This window comes from Cheilinus undulatus, linkage group 22 (genome assembly GCF_018320785.1).
Source record: "Cheilinus undulatus linkage group 22, ASM1832078v1, whole genome shotgun sequence".
Lineage (NCBI taxonomy): Eukaryota > Metazoa > Chordata > Actinopteri > Labriformes > Labridae > Cheilinus > Cheilinus undulatus.
In genome coordinates, this window is record NC_054886.1 from 22,963,278 (window position 1) to 22,975,744 (window position 12,467).

At 40.5% G+C, this 12,467-nt stretch overlaps 1 pseudogene; it reads left to right on the forward strand.

Annotated features, from left to right (window-relative positions):
• Positions 1-538: 538 nt before the first annotated feature.
• Positions 539-9,617, forward strand: LOC121504534 (annotated as a pseudogene).
• The last annotated feature ends 2,850 nt before the right edge of the window (positions 9,618-12,467 follow it).

Here is a 12,467-nt window from a genome sequence, read left to right on the forward strand (position 1 = left end):
ACTTATCCAAAAAAACAGGCTCGAAACATCAAAAAATGCACAAGGGGTTTAGGAAGGTTAATTAGAAATCAAGTCCTGTCAGACTTTCATAATAGCCAATATTTCAAAGATAAAAAAGTTAATGTTTTCTATCTGATTTTAACCTGTCCAGTCTACAGTCAGCTCACACTTAAGCAGTGACACAGTAAAGAGTCGACCCAGGCTTAATCATGAGTAGATTTGGTTCATGTCTGACTGCAGTGTTTTAGACACAGTTTTAACCAAATGTTGAAGTATATAAAAGTATAAAGTCACTCAGTAAAAGTTTTGCCTGGCCAATGTGAGAAGCATCAACTGATTACAAAAGCACTTCAATTTTTGCATACCACAGGAATATTCTCAAGAATATGAGGAAGTGTCTAATATAGACTGATATAGTATCGTTCACCTGTGGGTGTCAGTAAAACGCCAAGATGCGCCTAGGCTCCCGTAAATTGTGTAAGAAGAAGAAGAAGAAGCCTACGGTGGTGGACATCATTGGTTGAGTCCGGTCCGTCTGGAATTCAAAAGAAGAAGCTGGAAACACTGAGAAACTTTACTGCTGAATAAAGAACAAGAATGTTTTCCCTCGATAAGTTTAGAGATGTTGTCAACGAGCAGCTAACTGCTGCAGCTGAGGAAATATGTGACGATTTTACAAGAACTGACGTCGAGGACATCGTTTGGAAACCTCACATCCACTCACACAGAATAGGTGAGGAAATAATCTGTGCTTAAATTTGTGGCCAGAGATGTTGTTATTAAGACGAAGTATAGTGCTCATATGTTAAACAACCAAACAATAAGTGATATGTCTAGACTGAGTCGTAATGGGCTAAGGTTAGTTTATATATTCTGTTGAAAGGGATGGAACCAACCGCCATTTTTTTTCCAAACTGTCTCCCCTGTCTTCAAGCTAGTCTCCACAACTTATTGTCTCCACAATTTACCGTGGTGCACGTGTAGGCAGACATTACGGTAAAGGTCGCGATACAACTGAAGACAAAAATAGACATTGTCATAGACATCAAAACGTAGATGCAGCCCGGACTGCTGGCTGTCATTGGGGAGGATGCGCCGCACGACCGCCATATGCAAGAGGGGGAGTCACAGCTGATGATGATGAATATAAGTCAGTGATGACAGGAGGTCCATTGTAACTCAGAAAATTAAATCATTTTCAAGCTTTCTGTTTAAAGATTCAGTATATTTGACCCAATGAAAAACACAAGTTTTTAATACCAAAATCTTGATCTAGTGTAAGGTTGCAGTGCTTCTTGATAGAACATTGAAAAAAATCAGTGATCAGGGAAAAAATCAGGGAGGTGATGGACTGATATGAGAAGACGATGGAGGAACAGCTACAGGAGAACAACAACAGGGGAGTTTGGAGGGGCCTGAAAACCATCTCAGGCCTCCAGGAGCCAAACTTCCAGGCAGCTGGGGATTAAAAGTGGGCAGATGAACTAGCTATCTGCCCCCTCCCCAAGTCCTGCAGCAGCCCCCTCCACTGATCTCCCAACATTCTGCCCCAGCCCCCATCAACACCCCGACAAGACACACAGCCCCCCTGCTCCAGCCTGTCCCTCACACCTCTCCAGGTGAGGAATCAGCTCAGGAGGATAAAGACCAGGAGTGCTGCAGGACCAGACAGTCTCGGTTCCAGGCTCCTCAGGTCCTGCTCAGACCAGCTGAGTGGGATCATTGGACATCTGTTCAACCTGAAATTGGGAAGACTGCCATGCCTTTGGAAGTGTATGATCATGATGATCAGTCTTAAAAATAACAAAGAATATGCTGTTTATATCATGTGGTGTCACATAGGTCTAAAAGATTTTGGCTGAATAAACAGTTCTATACTGACACTAATGACATGTTTCCTCCCCTTGACGTTGTTTTGTTTTGTTTTGTTTTGTTTTTTTTTTCTTTTTTGTATCTCCAGATGTCCCACAGCAACGTGTGTGTAAGGAGGAGGAGGTTGAACCTGAGCAGCAGCTCTGCCACAGGGACAGGAAGTCCAGTCTGGACCAGGAGGATCCAGAGCCTCCACACATTAAAGAGGAGCAGGAGGAAGAGGAGCTCAAACAGGAGGAGACTGAGATGTTGATACTGACTCCTACTCAGGAGGAAGGTGAGTTGGTGTCGTATCTGCAGCATCAGCAGTTGTTTTTTGTTTACAGACTCAAAACAGCCAGAAAAAAAGAAGTTTATTTAGAGGCCTGTCAGTCTATCGTTGTGCTTAGAAAGGAAGCCTATTCATTGTGAGAAATTGAACAGAAACTTTTAATCTCTTACTGGGATGTTAACTAGTCCCTTCAGAGAGCAGCTCAAACTGGCCCAAGCAAGGACAGAGAAAGGAGTGGCAGGCCTTATGCACAATTGTGCAAGGAGACAAATATCTGAGAGTGTGTAGTTAAGACTAAGTCCCCTCACAGGTCCTTAACTGGCAGCTGCACTAAATAATATCTGCCCAACACCAGTGTCAGCATCAACAGTGAAGAGGTGACTTCAAGATGCTGGACTCCGTGGCAGAACTGCCAAGAAAAAGCCATATCTCAGACCAGCCAATAAAAAGAAAAGACTGAGATTGGCAAAGAGTTGTCAAATGTTTTTATCAGAGCAGTTTCAGGCATTATTCTTTTCTTAAACAAAAATAAGATAGACAGCAAACAATGCAACCAACAACAGAAAACAACCTCCAAACTGTGAACAATGGGTGTAGACTGAAATAAGTACATAAATGAATAATTAAAAAAAAACAAAAAAGATAGAAATAGAAGGATTTAATGACAAGTTATGAAAATAAATAAGGTAGAATAAGAGAGATTAGGGAAGAAGAGGACCCCCACCCACCCATCCAACCGTCTTAGCTACCAGTTGATTTATAATGCTGAATTGAAAATTGTTAGGTTAACAGGACCTCAGAGTCAGGTATTGTAAGAGAGGTGACCATATTATTTCAAAATAAGTAAGATTATCTAGAAGCGTGTATCTGATCTGCTCTAGATGGAGAGTATTTGTGAGTTCACCAAGCCACATTTTAATTTGCAGGAGTTCTTTCTTTTTCCAATGTGTGAGAAGCAACTTCTTGGCAGTGATAATGCTGTAAGAAAGAAAACACTGCTGAGATTCATTTAGTGTTGTGGTGTCTAAAACTCCTAAAATGATCATCTTTAAATCAGGGACCAGTTGGATTTTAAGGATTTTAAATATTATTTTAAAAATACTCATCCAATAGTTCTGAACTTTGAGACATAACGCAAAACTATGGAGAAGAGTATCGTTTGCAATAAGGCATCTGTCGCATGTAGGGGAGATCTCAGGACAGATTTTGTGTAGTCTCTCCTTGAAATAATGTTTCCGAATCCATCCACCGTCCTTCCTCTGTCAAATAAAGGCATAAAAAAGCCCAAAAATAAATCTTAAAAAAAAAAAAAGTAGGGCTGTCAATAGATTAAAATTTTTAATCGCGATTAATCTCACAAATTCCATGGTTGACTTGCGATTAATCACAAATTAATCACACTTTTTTCTCAGTTCTAAATACCCCTTACAGGACTATGTTTGTTCATGTCAACAACCCCAAAAAACAACAAAGTCCAGAAAATTCTGTAGTCTAAGCTCAAAGATACTGAATGCTCCAATAATCTGCTGAGAGCATATCATGGTAAACTCAAGCCTACCAAGCCACAAGAGATGGAAATACTGACCTTAATGGAACATTACTGAATAATACCACAGACTTGTAGAAGTTAACTCCTCTGTTGTTCTCAGCAGCTTAACACAGAATAACAGATCTAATCATCACACATGGACATAAAGAGCATGGTCAGTGAAGTTCAAATCACTTACATTCCTGGATCCTTCACACTAAAGCAGAGAATTTTGGTCTCACATGGGGGAACTAAAGGCTCACAATCATCCCTTTACACCAAGAGGTTTCACAACAGATGATACAAAAAGAGAGACTAAATACAGTTAGAGAATTACACTACAGATTACTCAAACATTTTTTTCTTCATAAATAAAGGGGAACCACACTGTGGTTAGACTGTGACAGTCTAATAATGCTTTTTAGCTTATATTATGATACTCTACAGAGCTCATTCACTCTCAGGCTCACCTGTAACCTCTGCTCCTGTCACACACCAGCCTCTGCTGCCCTGTCTCCTCCTCCTCCTCCTCATGATGAAGCTGTATATTCACCAGCGTCAGACCCCTCCTATAGGGGCTGTAGTCTTTGACACTTTTGCAGCATCTTGATTGTTTTTTTGTTTTTTTTTTAAATTGGCGTTTATTTACAGTTCCAATCGATCGTTTTAGTAAGTTTGCCCGGTATGCCAGATAGCGAGTCCGTCCCTGATGGCAGAGTTGTCTGAGATAAACAATACGGCATGGCGAGGGGGCGTCTCTCTGCATTAGCAGCGTTCTCAGTACGGGGTGTTTAAGACTCTACAAACTCCTGATAACTCAGTTCATGTCGACAGTAAGAGAAAATAACTTCAGTCTTATTTGACATGATATGAAAGCTGAACCTGCCATTCAAAAGTCTCTGTCCTTTTTCCATTTCTGCTCACCTATACCGCATCACGACAGCGCCACTTCCTGAAGTGGCAAACTACGGAATGGGTTGAGGGTCACACAGAATGCGCATGAGTTAATTGTGTGACCAAAAAAAATAGTGGCGTTAAAAGTAATTTGAGTTAACGCGATTTTAATGCGTTAACTTTGACAGCCCTAGATCACAGAAAATGAAAATGAAAGAGAAACAAAAACTATTGAAAAATCCAAAACTATTATAACCTTGGTTTGTGCCCAGATGAGCCCAGGTTTAAGGTCTTTGGATCAGATAAACATTTACGAGGTGCAGAACAAATGAAAAGATGCAAGAACAGTGCTTAAAACCACCAGTCAAGCATGATGGTCTGGGGTGCTTTGGGGGGATAAAATGTAAGATTTTTAAAGAGTGGAAGGGACTGTGAGGAAGGACAGCTACAATTTTGCAATGCCATGCCATATACCCCGTGGACAGCAGTTGATTGGGGCCAAATTCATGGCACTACAGTGACCCAAGACACACCTCCAAAATGTTTGAGCAATATTTAAAGAATAAGGAGTCAGCCAGAATTCTGGCTGTAATGGAGTCTCCAGATCTGAACCCTATTGAGCTGTTGTGGGAGCAGCTTAACTGTGTGGTATGGAGGAAGACTCCATCAAGTCAATCCATTGTGTAGGGGATGCTCCAGGAAGCATGGGGTGAAATCTCATCAGAAACTGAGAGGTTGAATGCCTAAGGTCTGTCAGGATGTAATTGCTGCAAAAAAGATTGTCTTTATTTGTGGGCGAAAGTAAAATTTGAAGAATACATTCATCATTTCCATTAAAATCAATATTTCCAAGTCTGACAATGTAGGCATGTCGAGTTCATTTGCCTTATTTCCTATCCAGACTAGTGTCATGAGCATTTCCATAGAAAACAAGAAAATTTCTGAGTGAGCTCAAACTGAGTGGTAGTGTATATTGAACTAAAAACTCACTGGATGACTGCATGTTGAGTACTTTGAGTTTATAAACTCACCAGGAGGTCGCCATGTTTTGATCCACACTGGTACTGTGACGTCACTTAGCCGGAACGCTCCTCGCTGTTCCTATGCAGTGACCGCTGTTTCAGACTGCCTGGCAGTGTTGGGGCTGCACGTCTCACGCACAGAGATTTTTCTAAGATCTGTGGTCTCTTCTAAATTTTTCCTTGCACCACAAGCAGTTATTATTCAAAATAGACAGGAAAATGATAAATACAGAGTCGTGTATACCTTGTTGTAGGAAATATGAAATCTGTGTCTTGATGAACCAGATGAAGGCCACAAGCGTCTGTTTAAAAAAGTTGTTCCCCAAACTTCTACTATTTATGAAGCTTTCAGTTTCCACGCGGCTCAGGTAAAAATAAACACAGTATAAAAATTCTTCTGGTTTTCGCTTTTCAAAGTAAAAGCCCACTTTAGCATTTCTTTGGAGAAACTCCCTTCATATGTACATAATGCTTTTATTTGGAAAGCTCTCTGGCATGCTTCCTCTGTACACTGAATCAGTCACTTGTAGGAAGGTTTACTGGGGTCAAACTTAGGAGGAATGACAAAGCTTTGACAGCAGGGAGACAAAACCAACACAAAGAAAACTCGTGTCTGGTATGGAAGCTGTTATGGCAGCAACAGCTGCAAGCAGCAAAACAGTCTGAAAAACTGTCCAGCATAGAAACAGTGAGGAGTGCTCTGGCTAAATGGCGTCACAGTACCAGCACGGACCAAAACATGGCGGCCTCCTGGTGAGTTTACAAGTTAAAATTTAAGTTAACAAATGTCTATCCAACAAGATCAACTTCTCTGATAATGCAGGATTCCATTTAAGAGTCCAGCACAAACATTGTAGTTTATGTGACAAAAGCTGCACGTACTTTTACACACAGTCTAGGAGATTTTAAGACCCTTAGGCTCTAACAATCAGTTTTACAATAAGTACTGCCGCTGTGTTTGTTCTGTACCTTCATTTTGTTTTGTCATTGTTTTGTTTTTGTATCTCCAGATGTCCCGCAGCAACATGTGTGTAAGGAGGAGGAGGTTGAACCTGAGCAGCAGCTCTGCCACCAGGAGAGGAAGTCCAGTCTGGACCAGGAGGATCCAGAGCCTCCACAGATGAAAGAGGAGCAGGAGGAAGAGCAGCTCAAACAGGAGGAGACTGACATGTTGATATTGATTCCTACTCAGGAGGAAGGTGAGCAGAGTGAAGCAGATGGACGAAATGAATGCCAGCTCCTTTCTCACAACTCTCATGTTGCTGAGAATCAAGATCCCAAAGAGAACAAGCAGGAAGACTTAGAGATGACTGTTAAATCAAATCGAAGACAAAAAACAGAAAGAAAACACACAGGTGAGGGGCTGTACTCATGTGAAGTATGTAAAAAAACCTTCAAATATAACAGTTTATTGAAAGGACACATGATAACACACACAGGTGAGCAGCCTTTCTCCTGTAACACCTGTGGAAAAAGGTTCCGTCATTCTTCTCATTTGACGAAGCACATTCTTATTCACACAGGTACAAAGCCGTACACCTGTGAAACCTGTGGAAAATCATTCACACAGAAATGTACTTTGGCCGAACACTTAAAAATTCATACAGGTCAAAAACCATATACCTGCACAACGTGCAACAGATGTTTTACACATAAAAGTGCATTGACAGCCCACATGAGAACCCACACAGGGGAGAAGCCTTTCTCCTGTGGCACCTGTGGAAGAAGATTCGGTCATAATCAAAGTTTGAACCGGCACATTCATACCCACACAGGTACAAAGCCGTTCAACTGTGGTACCTGTGGGAAATCATTCACACAGAAATGGAGTTTGGACGAACACTTAAAAATTCATACAGGTGACCAACCATATACCTGCACAACGTGCAACAGATGTTTTACACATAAAAGTGCATTGACAGCCCACATGAGAACTCACACAGGTGAGAAGCCTTTCTCCTGTAACACCTGTGGGAAAAGTTTCCGTCATTCTTCTCATTTGACAAAGCACTTTCTTACTCACACAGGCACAAAGTCGTACACCTGTGGTACCTGTGGGAAATCATTCACATTGAAATGTAATTTGGATAGACACATAAATATCCATACAAGTAAGAAACCATTTACCTGCATAGTGTGCAAAAGATGTTTTAGACATGACAGTTTATTGACAGTCCACATGAGAACTCACACAGGTGAGAAGCCTTTCTCCTGTGGCACCTGTGGAAAAAGGTTCCGTCATTCTACACATTTGAAGGAGCACATTCTTACTCACACAGGTGCAAAGCCGTACATCTGTGATACCTGTGGGAAATCATTCTCACATAAAGGTAGATTGGACGCGCACTTAAGAATCCATTCGGTGAAAAACCATTTATCTGCACAGTGTGCAACAGATGTTTTAGACAAAAAAATACATTAACAGTCGACATGAGAACACACACAGGTGAGAAGCCTTTCTCCTGTGGCACCTGTGGAAAAAGATTCATTAAGGGGTCAAATTTGAATCAACACATTTTCACTCACACATCTACAAAGCCGTACACCTGTGGTACCTGTGGGAAATCATTCACAAAGAAAGGTAGTTTGGACTACCACCTAAAATCCCATAATAATAAAATAATAATAGACCTTTTTTGTACAGCACCTTTTAAAAACAGATGTTTACAAAGTGCTTTGACAGTAAACAGAGTTTCAATTCAGACAGTGCATGAAAACACAAGGAAAGGATACAACAGGAAAGACAAAACCCCAACAACAGAAGAATCCATGAAAACATACCCCCAACATCATAATCATCTCGGTAGACACATTACAATGCCCAAAAACATGTCAAGTTAAAAAGACATCGTACTACCTAGATATGTAAAATTCCTGAATAAAAGTAATGACCATGAATAAACAAATAAAAACCCAGAAAAACTTAAACCACACCAGGCAACACGGGAACCAACTACATAAAAATCCATACAGGTGAAAAGCCATTAACTTGCACAGTGTGCAACAGATGTTTTAGACATGAAAGTTTATTGACAGTCCACATGAGAACACAAACAGATGAGAATCCTTTCTCCTGTGGCACCTGTGGAAAAAGGTTCATTAATGGGTCAAATCTGCTCACACAGGTACACAGCCCTATACCTGTGATACCTGTGGTTAATTATTCACACAGAAATCTCTTTTGGATAGACACATAAATGTTCATAAAGGTGCAAAACCATTTACCTGCACAGTGTGCAACAAATCTTTCAGGCAAAATGATCATTTGACAGACCACATGAGAACAAACACAGGTATAAGTCCGTACACCTGTGGGAAATAATTCACTCAGAAATCTCATTTGTATAGGCACATAAATATCCATACAGGTGAAAAACCATATACCTGCATATGTGCGTCAATTCTTTTTGACTAAAATGTGATTTGACAGTCCACATGAGGACACACACAGGTGAGAGTCCTTACTCATGTAACACCTGTGGAAAAAGATTCTTTTGTTGGTCACAAGTTGATTTCAGTTATCCAAAGAGCCCTGAGATACAACCCCATCCATGAGTTTATTTGAAAACCAAAAGATGAATGTTAATGACACTCAAATCCGATTTGCATGATCATTTGGAACGCAGTGAATGTTACCTTTGGCTGGTACACAGCTATGTGCTGACAAGTTAGAGAGAAACAGAAACTGTGCATGTGCTTTGAGAATTAGAATTTTTAATGGCAATGAAAATGAAAAATGTTTTTTTACATTAATGTATTACTATTGTTTAGAATGGTTAAATGCTTGAATTTCAGAACTATCGTGTTAACTACATGTAACATTAAAGTATTGTGAGTTTTCTAATGGCTTCACTTGAGGTGAGTTATTCTGCTGTCTGTTCTTTATGAAGTCTTTGAGGATGTTACGATTGAGTGGTCTGCTTCAGATCAGTTAAATATTGTACTAGTTATTTGAATATAACCTGATTTTGGAGCAGGGTCAGTTTTCTTTGATGCACAGGTAAAGATGTATATTTTATCTTCATGTTGAAAATGGAATACCACTTAATATTTGTAATTTCTTAGTAGTATCATATATTTCCGTTCTGTATTGGTGTGTTTTTTTCACATTAAAATAGTCAAACAAAAAAACAGACATCTATTCATTATTGTACTATTTTTGATAACAAGCAAAGAAAGTGAAAGTTTGTCATCATAGACGTATTACTAATGCCATGGGCGTCGCCACAATATAATCGGGGGGGTCCACGTCCCCCTCACCTTGAAAAAAATGTCCTTTGGACCCCCCCACATTTGCCATCATGACCAGTCTACTCCAGCAATCCGTTCCATTTTTCATTAGGGGGAATGCCCATATCAATAGAAATCCACTCCGCGATTTCTTGGTTTCCTACACACAGTCTTCACAATCAAATCTGTTCCACTTTCTTAGTAGCGGGACCACCCATATGAAGAGAAATCCACTCTGTGTTTTCCTGGTTTCCGACACACACGGCTGCTTCACGCAGGTATATTCAGGCTGAGTCGGATCAATGACAGCGACAGCGAATGTCAAAATGTCTAGCTTTTGCTGAAATACTTTCTTTGACTGTTCTACAGATGAGAGATGAACTTAAAGATGGGGTTTTTTTCGAAGAAAAGGAAAGAAAGTTAGAGTTGCCCAAGTTTTCCAAGAGGCTGGAGTTTTCTGGCTGCAGCCCTCGAGCAAACCTCTATGGTGGGGCGTTCAGCGGGAGACCTCTACGCTGGGGTGAAACCTCTGCGCTGGGGCATGACGTCATTGCCCAAGCCTATGCTGAGGCGTGCAGCATGTTAGCTGTTTTTAGCATGACTACACTGCTGTGCTTATGAGACCTTAGTATAGCCCGGTGTCTATGGTGGGGCGTGCAGTGGCAGACACTGACCCTAGCCCCAGCGTATGGGTCTACGCTATTAAAACCTGAGTGCTTCAGTTTAGGCGTTAAAATCCGAGTGGTTAGATTTAGGCATTAAAATTCGAGTGGTTAGATTTAGGCATTAAATTCGAGTGGTTAGATTTAGGCATTAAAACCCAACTGGTTAAAGTTAGGGTCAGCTTGTCAGTAAGCGGATAGAGCTGAAATTTTGTTGAGGGTAATGTACGTCACGCCCCAGCGCAGAGGTTTCGCCTCAGCGTAGTAGAGGTCTCCAGCCCAACGCCCCAGTGTAGAGGTTTGCTCGAGGGCTGCAGCCAGATGCCTCTCAAGTTTTCCCTTGAGTGACTAAACAGCTAAATCTCGTTCTTCCATGGCCAAACACAGCCAGCTTTTCTGATAAGAATGTTAGCAGGCTAGCACCCTGAGCAGGCTGGCACGTCGGTCTCATCAGGCACCTTGTACAAGACTCAGGAGCAGTATTTCCAGCGAGTTTTCAGGCCCCTCTAGCGACTCTTTTTTTTTTTTTTTTTTAAGTGACTAGCGAGAAATCTAGTGACTTTTTCTGGTGTTATTGGAAACTTTAGGAGACTCTGACAAGAAAGCGCGTATCAGCAGGGGCTGCTGTGAGCCCCTCCCTGACTCAATGCATTCTCACCAGCAGCCCAGTCTTCAGCAGTCCCCCTCAGCTGAGGGAGCAGGAGATACCCTCCACGTCCAGACTGCATGTTAACCGCGCTGTGAGCGCTTTGACAGTTTTTCTATTGTCTCTTTTTGGTTTATTTAGAACCAAAGAAGAAACATATCATGAATCAAATGATTAAAAATGTTCATGTCTCACTGTGATTTGTTGCAGGCTCTTAAATGGACCATAAGTTCCAAAACGAAACCGAAGTTAAAACTAAACTCATGAAAAATGGAATTAAAAAACAACTCAAAATACAATTTGAAGTAACTGCCAGTGTATCTCTGAGTCATTTTTGCTGGTCCTAAGCCCAGATAAAGGATCACTGAAGAGTGTTAGGGCCACTTAAAATAAAAAATTTGAGATATATATTTTTTTTAACTTGTGAGAAAAAAGAATTCTGAGATTAAAGTCAGAATTATGCCTTTTTTTACTCAGAATTCTGAAAAAAAAATTCAGATGACTCATGTATCGTGATGATATCGTATCGTGGGGCCACTCGGGATTCCCACCCCTACTTTTTAATTACCCTTAATGAGGCAGTGATAGCTTACCTTATATTAGCTTTTATAGAGTCAATAATAAGCGCTATTCAGTGTTTCCTGTATTTGTCAACGTGCCTATAGATCAGGGGTCATCAAGTACATTTGCACAGGGGCCAGATTTAGTCTCAACAGAAACTCTGGGTGCCGGATTTTCAAATATACAAAAATTAAATTAACATTTTGGTCTGACTGAAATGTTATTGCAGTAGTATTTGTATTTTCCTTTAAACTACAGGACATTTTTAGTCATTACCAGTGAGATATATCCCTGTTATTTATAATGCAGTAGGCCTGACAACAGGATTGGCCAGACCCCTGAAAATCCAAGAGAATGGGCCCTCCCTAATTGTCATTTAGCACCAATATTAACCCATTTTGACACTATTAACCCCTTTTTAAAAACTTTTTGCCTCTTTAACCCCATTTCCTTCATGATTTTAACTCCTTTTAAACCCTGTTTCCTTCATGTTTTATCCCCTTTGTGCCACTCTTTTATCCATTTTTCCCACTTTTCTTCTATTTTTGCCACTTTTTAACCCCTTTTATTACATTTTTTCAACAATTTCTGCAACTTTAAAACCATTTTTCTCACTTGTAACCCATTGTTGATACTTTTTGCCCCTTTTTGCCTCATTAAACCAATTTTTGTAAGATTTTAACCCCCTTTAAACCACTTTTTTTGCATGTTTTATCCCCTTTATGTCACTCTATTATCAATTTTTGCCTCTTTTTAACCCCTTTTCTTTAATTTCTTGACC